Source organism: Ambystoma mexicanum, chromosome 5p (assembly GCF_040938575.1).
Source record: "Ambystoma mexicanum isolate Mex_15411 chromosome 5p, UKY_AmexF1_1, whole genome shotgun sequence".
Taxonomy (NCBI): domain Eukaryota; kingdom Metazoa; phylum Chordata; class Amphibia; order Caudata; family Ambystomatidae; genus Ambystoma; species Ambystoma mexicanum.
The window spans coordinates 9,049,857-9,062,741 of NC_090930.1; positions in this window are offsets into that span (position 1 = coordinate 9,049,857).

The following is a 12,885-nucleotide window of genomic DNA, read 5'->3' on the forward strand; positions in this document are numbered from 1 at the left end:
GGCTCAGTTCAAATGTTCACAAACTGTCACAATAGAGTCGAAAGTCTTTAATCTTTATCAGTTACTTGAAGTTCCCAATTACAGCATCTTAAGACTGGCTTCTTCTCTCTGTGCATTGTACTAATTCCTAATTTTGGTGTAAAACGCCGGTTTCTCAGTGCTGTTTGTCCACTATTGCAGACTGGGGGGTGGCATCAGCAGCTGCATTCAGTAAAGGCCCCAGTCAGACCCAGTGGAATGATAGATAATGCAGCCAATGCATCCTCAGAGCCAAAGCTCGAGGCAATCACTGCTGCTCTCCTTCCAACTTTCCCACCTCGCCCATATCTGTGTTTCTCTGGATGCCCTGCTGTCGCCGCCGTGCTCTCAGTGCCGTGCTCTCAGTTGTCGCTTGGGTGGCTCTAGCAAGCGAACCCCTAACAAAATGGCTGTTGCCCCCAATGATAGACACTGGGACAGAGAGGGACAACTAGAGGCAGACAAGGAGAGGTGTAAACAGAGAGAGTGCTCGATGGAATTCTGATATGCCATGTACAGTCTGTCATGCAATGACTTCCCATGGCAAAACCGAGATAGTCTATATGTCCCTCATCCCAAATCCTTGATATCAAAAGAAAAGGGTTCATGGATTCCTGGATCCTCAGGCGCAGCCGCGCAGGTCTCAAAGCATTCCCGCTACTGTTGATGTTAATCCCAAATCATATTCTCATTCTGTTCATTATTATTAGTATTAATATTATAAGGGTATTTATTGAGCGCAGACCTAGCTTTGGAAAACAACAGACGGCTTCATATCAGAGTGGGAAGAGCAAGGTCGGAGAGCAGAGAAACAAGGGAGTGGGGATCTAACAAGAGAGAGAGGGGGGGCAATAGTCAGCAATGGATTTACAAGTAACCAGGGGAGGAAACAGTTGGGATCAGATCGGTTTATAGTCAATAAATTGAATGCAATCATTTTGAATGCCTTAATGTTGGATGCAAAATGTAGAAAAAAAATGTCAAATTTTTCTTTTCTTTCCTTTTTATCTTTTTATTGGGGGGGTTCCCCCCATCCCCCTGTTTTTTGTTTATTATCCCTTTTTTAACTAACTAGACCCAAAAAAAAATATAAAATAAAAAACATAAATTCGAGAAAAAAAACTGTTGACATTTTTATTTTTGACATTAATGCATTGGAAATTATGCATTCGAAATTATAACTGCACACCGATCAGATCACCCAGTCTCAGGTAGGGTGGAGTGCGGAGGGTGTGGGGTCCTAGCATCCAGGGGAGGAAAGAGTGCAGACCAGATCACCCACTCTCAGCTAGGGTGGTGTGTGGAGGGTGTGGGGACCTAGCATCCAGGGGAGGAAAGAGTGCAGATCAGATCACCCAGTCTCAGGTAGGGTGGAGTGTGGAGGGTGTGTGGCCCTAGCAACCAGGGAAGGAAAGAGTGCAGATCAGATCACCCAGTCTCAGGTAGGGTGGTGTGTGGAGGGTGTGTGGCCCTAGCAACCAGGGAAGGAAAGAGTGCAGATCAGATCACGCAGTCTCAGGTAGGGTGGAGTGTGGAGGGTGTGTGGACCTTGCAACCAGGGGAGGAAAGAGTGCAGACCAGATCACCCAGTCTCAGGTAGGGTGGAGTGTGGAGGGTGTGTGGACCTTGCAACCAGGGGAGGAAAGAGTGCAGACCAGATCACCCAGTCTCAAGTGGGGTGGTGTGTGGAGGGTGTGTGGACCTTGCAACCAGAGGAGGAAAGAGTGCAGACCAGATCACCCAGTCTCAAGTAGGGTGGTGTGTTGAGGGTGTGTGGACCTAGCATCCAGGGGAGGAAAGAGTGCAGACCAGATCACCCACTCTCACCTAGGGTGGTGTGTGGAGGGTGTGGGGACCTAGCATCCAGGGGAGGAAAGAGTGCAGACCAGATCACCCAGTCTCAGGTAGGGTGGAGTGTGGAGGGTGTGGGGACCTAGCATCCAGGGGAGGAAAGAGTGCAGATCAGATCACCCAGTCTCAGGTAGGGGTGTGTGGACCTAGCAACCAGGGGAGGAAAGAGTGCAGATCAGATCACCCAGTCTCAGGTTGGGTGGAGTGTGGAGGGTGTGTGAACCTAGCAACCAGGAGAGGAAAGAGTGCAGATCAGATCACTCAGTCTCAGGTAGGGTGGGGGGTGGAGAGTGTGTGGACATAGTAACCAGGGGAGGAAAGAGTGCCGATCAGATCACCCAGTCTCAGGTATGGTAGTGTGTGGAGGGTGTGGGGACCTAGCATCCAGGGGAGGAAAGAGTGCAGACCAGATCACCCAGTCTCAGGTAGGGTGGTGTGTGGAGGGTGTGGGGACCTAGCATCCAGGGAAGGAAAGAGTGCAGATCAGATCACCCAGTCTCAAGTAGGGTGGTGTGTGGAGGGTGTGTGGCCCTAGCAACCAGGGAAGGAAAGAGTGCAGATCAGATCACGCAGTCTCAGGTAGGGTGGAGTGTGGAGGGTGTGTGGACCTTGCAACCAGGGGAGGAAAGAATGCAGATCAGATCACCCAGTCTCAGGTAGGGTGGTGTGTGGAGGGTGTGTGGACCTAGCAACCAGGGGAGGAAAGAGTGCAGGTCAGATCACCCAGTCTCAGGTAGGGTGGTGTGTGAAGGGTGTGGGGACCTAGCGTCCAGGGGAGGAAAGAGTGCAGATCAGATCACCCAGTCTCAGGTAGGGTGGAGTGTGGAGGGTGTGTGGACCTAGCAACTAGGGGAGGAAAGAGTGCAGATCAGATCACCCAGTCTCATGTAGGGTGGAGTGTGGAGGGTGTGTGGGCCTAGTAACCAGGGAAGGAAACAGTGTGGTGTTAAGCGGAAACCTGTGCAGTTCCCTCTGGGACCACTGCAAAAGATTTAGGCCTACAGGTGTTTGGCTGTAAACCCACTTGGTAGCAGTCTGTACCACGCGGATTCACTTGGTAGCTGTGGCTGAGCAGTCAGACTTCCCTCAAGAAGAGTTAGGCAGTATGTGGAGTATACAAAATAGGGCAATGTACACAGTAGAACAAGCAGACACAGAATTTACCTTGGGTGTAAATATATATAGTTATTTATTTATAAAAACACATCTATAAAAAATACACTGGCACTAATACGGCAAACAACTTCAATTACAATTACTATAAGTATCTCACTCCTCTAACAATATTTCGACAAGTCTAGGTTCAACGGCACCACTTATTTGCAGACAGAGGTGAATGCTTTAACCTAGATGGCACTCTAATATTCGTTAGAACGGGAGAGAAAAGGCAGGGTATGAAACCAACTCGGTACCAACTCTTTTACGAAGCAAATGCAAGGCAAGTAAGGCAGGGTCTACTGTGGATCACAAAGTTCAGAGGCCAGGCCCACTCGGAGAGAGGCAAGGCGATATGTCCCAAAAAGTATCACAGTGGAAATGCACTTCGAGTCTTTGTAGCAAATTGTCACAGAAGGTTGGACTAGTTTAGAACAAAAAGTTAAGAAGGTCTGGAGGCGATCCAATGGAAAGGTAAGGATTTAAGACACCTCACGCTAACCGTCACAAGGGAAGCCAGGCTGTCTAAGTGAAGAGACAGCTCCGGCGGGGGCAGTTGTTCCTGGTGGTGGATGCAAGTCGGGGCTTTGCCAAGAGATGAGATGATCTCGTCGTCGAAGGAAAGTTGAAGATCATTGCACCACCAGGGAAGAGACCAGCCGCGGAGTGCTCCATCATAAGGCACCACCTTTTGGTCGCGGTACGGGCTAGAGGCTATCCGGTTGCTGGGGTGCTCAGCACGGGCAATTTGACCACTATGCCCTAGAAGCGAAGAAAAAGCAAAGGGACTGGTTGTTCCCACCAGTCAGGGGAAGAGACTCTCCGGCAGGGAGATCTCCTCTGTCGTCGGGAAGTGGTGAGTCGGTTCAGCAGGGCTCCACCGGAGGTGTCGTCGTTGCAGGTCGGCTAAGCTTTACCCTCGTCGGATTCTTAGGTCCTGTGGCGACTTCTGAAGATCCAGTCCCAAAAGCCCTGCCTTTATGCAAAAAACTGTCAATCAAAACACGCTAAGTGGTGAGCGGGGTGGCTCACCACTTGGGCCAATCACACCAGAGTGCGACTTGAGGTGGCAAGGCAACTCAGTCCAGGGTGCCTAAACACCCTCCCGCACCCCCTGTGGTACCCAGACAGAATGCACCACTTTGGAGGGCTTCTGTGTAGAAGCCCGCCAAAAGTGGAACAAAGGGCTCAACCTTTGGTTCGGAGTTACAGAGGTGAACACAGACGCCATTTTAAAAACCGAGTTCTGGCAAAAAAAACTGACCGATAGATTTATTTAAGACAAATAAACTGGCGGTATGTTAGAGACTAACGGGAAAAAGTATTAGCCTCCAACAATGGGAAGAATCCCATAGAGTTATATTTGGGGTCGAATATAACAAGTAGTTTCCACTGCCACCAGCCAAAACTCGACGAGGGGGGACGGGACAGTGCCCCCTCGAATAACAGACCCAGGGGTAATCGAATTACCCCTACTAGTACATACACAATAGGATGGTTTGTACTAGTTCTGTTAGTAAATTTAGGTCTAGTAAAGCCAATGGTGACTTTACATGCCCTGGGAGACAGTAGTCAGTCCCAGGGTATGGAGTCTATGGTGGGGATCCTCTAGGATGCCCCAGTGTTACGGCACGGAGGGTGCGGTGTAACACACATAGCAAAACACATGAGACCCTATGGAGTAAAAGACCCCATAGCCCATAGAACACATTCACATACACAGGAATTAACCACATTCATGTCCAAGAGTGGGAGAAAAAAGTCTCACTCTTGGCAGGATGGACAACAACAAACTCCAGAAATCCAGCAAAGCTGCTGGGGGACTCACTAGGTTAGGACATTCAGCCTAAACAGAAAATTCTCCCTAACATGGGGATCAGATCACCCCATTTTAGGTAGGGTGGTGTGTGGAGGGTGTGTGGAACTAGTAACCAGGGGAGGTAAGAGTGCAGGTCAGATCGCCCAGTCTCAGGTAGGGTGGTGTGTGGAGGGTGTGGGGACTTAGCATCCAGGGGAGGAAAGAGTGCAGATCAGATCACCCAGTCTCAGGTAGGGTGGGGGTGGAAGTTGTGGGGTCCTAGCATCCAGGGGAGGAAATAGTGAAGATCAGATCGCCCATTCTCAGGTAGGGTGGCGTGTGGAGGTTGTGGGGACCTAGCATCCAGGGGAGGAAATAGTGAAGATCAGATCACCCAGTCTCAGGTAAGGTGGAGTGTGGAGGGTGTGTGGACCTAGCAACCAGGGGAGGAAAGAGTGCAGATCAGACCACCCAGTCTCAGGTAGGGTGGTGTGTGGAGGGTGTGGGGCCCTAGCATCCAGGGAAGGAAAGAGTGCAGATCAGATCACCCAGTCTCAGGTAGGGTGGAGTGTGGAGGGTGTGGGGCCCGAGCAACCAGGGAAGGAAAGAGTGCAGATCAGATCACCCAGTCTCAGGTAGGGTGGTGTTTGGAGGGTGTGTGGCCCTAGTAACCAGGGAATGAAAGAATGCAGATCAGATCACGCAGTCTCAGGTAGGGTGGAGTGTGGAGGGTGTGTGGACCTTGCAACCAGGGGAGGAAAGAGTGCAGATCAGATCACCCAGTCTCAGGTAGGGTGGTGTGTGGAGGGTGTGTGGACCTAGCAACCAGGGGAGGAAAGAGTGCAGACCAGATCACCCAGTCTCAAGTAGGGTGGTTTGTGGAGGGTGTGTGGACCTAGCATCCAGGGGAGGAAAGAGTGCAGACCAGATCACCCACTCTCAGGTAGGGTGGTGTGTGGAGGGTGTGGGGACCTAGCATCCAGGGGAGGAAAGAGTGCAGATCAGATCACCCAGTCTCAGGTAGGGTGGAGTGTGGAGGGTGTGGGGACCTAGCATCCAGGGGAGGAAAGAGTGCAGATCAGATCACCCAGTCTCAGGTAGGGTGGAGTGTGGAGGGTGTGGGGACCTAGCATCCAGGGGAGGAAAGAGTGCAGATCAGATCACCCAGTCTCAGGTAGGGTGGAGTGTGGAGGGTGTGGGGACCTAGCATCCAGGGGAGGAAAGAGTGCAGATCAGATCACCCAGTCTCAGGTAGGGTAGAGTGTGGAGGGTGTGTGGCCCTAGCAACCAGGGGAGGAAAGAGTGCAGATCAGATCCCCCAGTCTCAGGTAGGGTGGAGTGTGGAGGGTGTGTGAACCTAGCAACCAGGAGAGGAAAGAGTGCAGATCAGATCACCCAGTCTCAGGTAGGGTGGAGTGTGGAGGGTGTGTGAACCTAGCAACCAGGAGAGGAAAGAGTGCAGATCAGATCACTCAGTCTCAGGTAGGGTGGGGGGTGGAGAGTGTGTGGACATCGTAACCAGGGGAGGAAAGAGTGCCGATCAGATCACCCAGTCTCAGGTATGGTGGTGTGTGGAGGGTGTGGGGTCCTAGCATCCAGGGGAGTAAAGAGTGCAGATCAGATCACCCATTCGCAGGTAGGGTGGAGTGTGGAGGGTGTGTGGACCTAGCAACCAGGGGAGGAAAGAGTGCAGATCAGATCACCCAGTCTCAGGTAAGGTGGTGTGTGAAGGGTGTGGGGACCTAGCATCCAGGGGAGGAAAGAGTGCAGATCATATCACCCAGTCTCATGTAGGGTGGAGTGTGGAGGGTGTGTGGGCCTAGTAACCAGGGAAGGAAACAGTGGGGTGTTAAGCGGAAACCTCTGCAGTTCCCTCTGGGACCACTGCAAAAGATTTAGGCCTACAGGTGTTTGGCAGTAAACCCACTTGGTAGCAGTCTGTACCACACAGATTCACTTGGTAGCTGTGGCTGAGCAGTCAGACTTCCCTCAAGAAGAGTTAGGCAGTATGTGGATTATACAAAATATGGCAATTTACACAGTAGAACAAGCAGACACGGAATTTACCTTGGGTGTAAAGATATATAGTTATTTATTTATAAAAACACATCTATAAAAAAGTACACTGGCATAATACGGCAAACAACTTCAATTACAATTACTATAAGTATCTCACTCCTCTAACAATATTTCGACAAGTCTAGGTTCAACGGCACCACTTATTTGCAGGCATAGGTGAATGCTTTAACCTAGATGGCACTCTAATATTCGTTAGAACGGGAGAGAAAAGGCAGGGTATGAAACCAACTCGGTACCAACTCTTTTACGAAGCAAATGCAAGGCAAGTAAGGCAGGGTCTACTGTGGATCACAAAGTTCAGAGGCCAGGCCCACTCGGAGAGAGGCAAGGCGAAATGTCCCAAAAAGTATCACAGTGGAAATGCACTTCGAGTCTTTGTAGCAAATTGTCACAGAAGGTTGGACTAGTTTAGAACAAAAAGTTAAGAAGGTCTGGAGGCGACCCAATGGAAAGGTAAGGATTTAAGACACCTCACGCTAACCGTCACAAGGGAAGCCAGGCTGTCTAAGTGAAGAGACAGCTCCGGCGGGGGCAGTTGTTCCTGGTGGTGGATGCAAGTCGGGGCTTTGCCAAGAGAGGAGATGATCTCGTCGTCGAAGGAAAGTTGAAGATCGTTGCACCACCAGGGAAGAGACCAGCCGCAGAGTGCTCCGTCACAAGTTACCACCTTTTGGTCGCAGTGCGGGCTAGTGGCTATCCGGTTGCTGGGGTGCTCAGCACGGGCAATTTGACCACTACGCCCTGGAAGCAAAGAAAAAGCAAAGACTGGTTGTTCCCACCAGTCAGGGGAAGAAGACTCTCCAGCCAGGAGATCTCCTCTGTCGTTGAGAAGTGGTGAGTCGGTTCAGCAGGGCTCCACCGGAGGTGTCGTCGTTGCAGGTCGGCTCAGCTTTACCCTCATCGGATTCTTAGGTCCTGTGGCGACTTCTGAAGATCCAGTCCCAAAAGCCCTGCTTTTATGCAGAAAACCCCCATTCATTCAGCTTAGCTGTCAATCAAAACACGCTAAGTGGTGAGCGGGGTGGCTCACGACTTGGGCCAATCACACCAGAGTGCGACTTGAGGTGGCAAGGCAACTCAGTCCAGGGTGCCTAAACCCCCCCCCCCCACACCCCCTGTGGTACCCAGACAGAATGGCACCACTTTGGAGGGCTTCTGTGTAGAAACCCGCCAAAAGTGGAACAAAGGGCTCAACCTTTGGTTTGGAGTTACAGAGGTGAACACAGACGCCATTTTAAAAACCGAGTTCTGGCAGAAAATACTGACCGGTAGATTTATTTAAGACAAATAAACCGGCGGTATGTTAGAGACTAACGGGAAAAAGTATTAGCCTCCAACAATGGGAAGAATCCCATAGAGTTATATTCGGGGTCGAATATAACAAGTAGTTTCCACTGCCACCAGCCAAAACTCGACGAGGGGGGACGGGACAGTGCCCCCTCGAATAACAGACCCAGGGGTAATCGAATTGCCCCTACTAGTACATACACAATAGGATGGTTTGTACTAGTTCTGTTAGTAAATTTAGGTCTAGTAAAGCCAATGGTGACTTTACATGCCCTGGGAGACAGTAGTCAGTCCCAGGGTATGGAGTCTATGGTGGGGATCCTCTAGGACGCCCCAGTGTTACGGCACGGAGGGTGCGGTGTAACACACATAGCAAAACACATGAGACCCTATGGAGTAAAAGACCCCATAGCCCATAGAACACATTGACATACACAGGAATTAACCACATTCATGTCCAAGAGTGGGAGAAAAGAGTCTCACTCTTGGCAGGATGGACAACAACAAACTCCAAAAATCCAGCAAAGCTGCTGGGGGACTCACTAGGTTAGGACATTCAGCCTAAACAGAGAATTCTCCCTAACATGGGGATCAGATCACCCCATTTTAGGTAGGGTGGTGTGTGGAGGGTGTGTGGACCTAGTAACCAGGGGAGGTAAAAGTGCAGATCAGATCGCCCAGTCTCAGGTATGGTGGCGTGAGGAGGGTGTGGGGACCTAGCATCCAGGGGAGGAAAGAGTGTAGATCAGATCACCCAGTCTCAGGTAGGGTGGGGGTGGAAGGTGTGGGGTCCTAGCATCCAGGGGAGATAATAGTGAAGATCAGATCACCCATTCTCAGGTAGGGTGGAGTGTGGAGGTTGTGGGGACCTAGCATCCAGGGGAGGAAATAGTGAAGATCAGATCACCCAATCTCAGGTAAGGTGGAGTGTGGAGGGTGTGTGGACCTAGCAACCAGGGGAGGAAAGAGTGCAGATCAGATAACCCAGTCTCAGGTAAGGTGGAGTGTGGAGGGTGTGTGGACCTAGCAACCAGGGGAGGAAAGAGTGCAGATCAGATAACCCAGTCTCAGGTAGGGTGGTGTGTTGAGGGTGTGGGGCCCTAGCATCCAGGGGAGGAAAGAGTGCAGATCAGATCACCCCGTCTCAGGTAAGGTGGAGTGTGGAGGGTGTGTGGACCTAGCAACGAGGGGAGGAAAGAGTGCAGATCAGATAACCCAGTCTCAGGTAGGGTGGTGTGTTGAGGGTGTCGGGCCCTAGCATCCAGGGGAGGAAATAGTAAAGATCAGATCACCAGTCTCAGGTAAGGTGGAGTGTGGATGGTGTGTGGACCTAGCAACCAGGGGAGGAAAGAGTGCAGATCAGATCACCCAGTCTCAGGTAGGGTGGTGTGTAGAGAGTGTGGAGACCTAGCATCCAGGGGAGGAAAGAGTGCAGATCAGATCACCCAGTCTCAGGTAGGGTGGAGTGTGGAGGGTGTGTGGCCCTAGCAACCAGGGGAGGAAAGAGTGCAGATCAGATCACCCAGTCTCAGGTAGCGTTGTGTGTGGAGGGTGTGGGGACCTAGCATCCAGGGGAGGAAAGAGTGCATCAGACACCCAGTCTCGGGTATGGTGGAGTGTAGAGGGTGTGTGGCCCTAGCAACCAGGGGAGGAAAGAGTGCAGATCAGATCACCCAGTCTCAGGTAGGGTGGTGTGTGGGGGGTGTGGGGACCTAGCATCCAGGGGAGGAAAGAGTGCAGATCAGATCATCCAGTCTCACGTAGGGTGGAGTGTGGAGGGTGTGTGTCCCTAGGAACCAGGGGAGGAAAGAGTGCAGATTAGATCACCCAGTCTCAGGTAGGGTGGTGTGTGGAGGGTGTGGGGACCTAGCGTCCAGGGGAGGAAAGAGTGCAGATCAGATCAACCAGTCTCAGGTAGGGTGGAGTGTTAAGGGTGTGTGGCCCTAGCAACCAGGGGAGGAAAGAGTGCAGATCAGATCACCCAGTCTCAGGTAAGGTGGAGTGTGGAGGGTGTGTGGACCTAGCAACCAGGGGAGGAAAGAGTGCAGATCAGATCACCAAGTCTCAGGTAGAGTGGTGTGTGGAGGGTGTGGGGACCTAGCATCTAAGGGAGGGAAGAGTGCAGGTCAGATCACCCATTCTCATGTAGGGTGGTGTGTGGAGGGTGTGGGGACCTAGCATCCAGGGGAGGAAAGAGTGCAGATCAGATCACCCAGTCTCAGGTAGGGTGGGGGGTGGAGGGTGTGTGGACCTAGCAACCAGGGGAGTAAAGAGTGCAGATCAGATCACCCAGTCTCAGGTAGGGTGGGGGTGGAAGGTGTGTGGACCTAGTAAACAGGGGAGGAATGAGTTCAGATCGGATCACACAGTCTCAGGTAGGGTGGAGTGTGGAGGGTGTGGGGACCTAGCATCCATGGGAGGAAAGAGTGCAGATCAGATCACCCAGTCTCAGGTAGGGTGGTGTGTGGAGGGGACCTAGCATCCAGGGAGGAAAGAGTGCAGATCAGATCACCCAGTCTCAGGTATGGTGGCGTGAGGAGGGTGTGGGGACCTAGCATCCAGGGGAGGAAAGAGTGTAGATCAGATCACCCAGTCTCAGGTAGGGTGGGGGTGGAAGGTGTGGGGTCCTAGCATCCAGGGGAGATAATAGTGAAGATCAGATCACCCATTCTCAGGTAGGGTGGAGTGTGGAGGTTGTGGAGACCTAGCATCCAGGGGATGAAATAGTGAAGATCAGATCACCCAATCTCAGGTAAGGTGGAGTGTGGAGGGTGTGTGGACCTAGCAACCAGGGGAGGAAAGAGTGCAGATCAGATAACCCAGTCTCAGGTAAGGTGGAGTGTGGAGGGTGTGTGGACCTAGCAACCAGGGGAGGAAAGAGTGCAGATCAGATAACCCAGTCTCAGGTAGGGTGGTGTGTTGAGGGTGTGGGGCCCTAGCATCCAGGGGAGGAAAGAGTGCAGATCAGATCACCCCGTCTCAGGTAAGGTGGAGTGTGGAGGGTGTGTGGACCTAGCAACGAGGGGAGGAAAGAGTGCAGATCAGATAACCCAGTCTCAGGTAGGGTGGTGTGTTGAGGGTGTGGGGCCCTAGCATCCAGGGGAGGAAATAGTAAAGATCAGATCACCAGTCTCAGGTAAGGTGGAGTGTGGATGGTGTGTGGACCTAGCAACCAGGGGAGGAAAGAGTGCAGATCAGATCACCCAGTCTCAGGTAGGGTGGTGTGTAGAGAGTGTGGAGACCTAGCATCCAGGGGAGGAAAGAGTGCAGATCAGATCACCCAGTCTCAGGTAGGGTGGTCTGTGGAGGGTGTGGGGAGCTAGCATCCAGGGGAGGAAAGAGTGCAGATCAGATCACCCAGTCTCAGGTAGGGTGGAGTGTGGAGGGTGTGTGGCCCTAGCAACCAGGGGAGGAAAGAGTGCAGATCAGATCACCCAGTCTCAGGTAGCGTTGTGTGTGGAGGGTGTGGGGACCTAGCATCCAGGGGAGGAAAGAGTGCATCAGACACCCAGTCTCGGGTATGGTGGAGTGTAGAGGGTGTGTGGCCCTAGCAACCAGGGGAGGAAAGAGTGCAGATCAGATCACCCAGTCTCAGGTAGGGTGGTGTGTGGGGGGTGTGGGGACCTAGCATCCAGGGGAGGAAAGAGTGCAGATCAGATCATCCAGTCTCACGTAGGGTGGAGTGTGGAGGGTGTGTGTCCCTAGGAACCAGGGGAGGAAAGTGTGCAGATTAGATCACCCAGTCTCAGGTAGGGTGGTGTGTGGAGGGTGTGGGGACCTAGCGTCCAGGGGAGGAAAGAGTGCAGATCAGATCAACCAGTCTCAGGTAGGGTGGAGTGTTAAGGGTGTGTGGCCCTAGCAACCAGGGGAGGAAAGAGTGCAGATCAGATCACCCAGTCTCAGGTAAGGTGGAGTGTGGAGGGTGTGTGGACCTAGCAACCAGGGGAGGAAAGAGTGCAGATCAGATCACCAAGTCTCAGGTAGAGTGGTGTGTGGAGGGTGTGGGGACCTAGCATCTAAGGGAGGGAAGAGTGCAGGTCAGATCACCCAGTCTCATGTAGGGTGGTGTGTGGAGGGTGTGGGGACCTAGCATCCAGGGGAGGAAAGAGTGCAGATCAGATCACCCAGTCTCAGGTAGGGTGGGGGGTGGAGGGTGTGTGGACCTAGCAACCAGGGGAGTAAAGAGTGCAGATCAGATCACCCAGTCTCAGGTAGGGTGGGGGTGGGAGGTCTGTGAACCTAGTAAACAGGGGAGGAATGAGTTCAGATCAGATCACACAGTCTCAGGTAGGGTGGAGTGTGGAGGGTGTGGGGACCTAGCATCCATGGGAGGAAAGAGTGCAGATCAGATCACCCAGTCTCAGGTAGGGTGATAATGATAATGATATGATATGATATGGTATTTGTAACGCGCCTATACACAAGTGTTTCAAGGCGTGACGAGGCAGGGAGGGAGGGAAACAAGGGGAAAACAGACAAACGATCCTACTAGGCCAGGTGTCATTCAGATCGCGCAAGTGCAGAGGTAAGGGGAAAAGGAGGAAGTGCAGGGGGGAGGAGGTGGGGGGGAAGTGCAGTACAAGGTAAGTAGCGTAAAAAAAAAAAAAAAAAATAATAATAATAAATAATAAATAGAAAGGGCCAGCTGGTGGCAAGTGCGAGGTAAGTGCAGAGCAAGTGCTGGGAAAGGGGCTGTA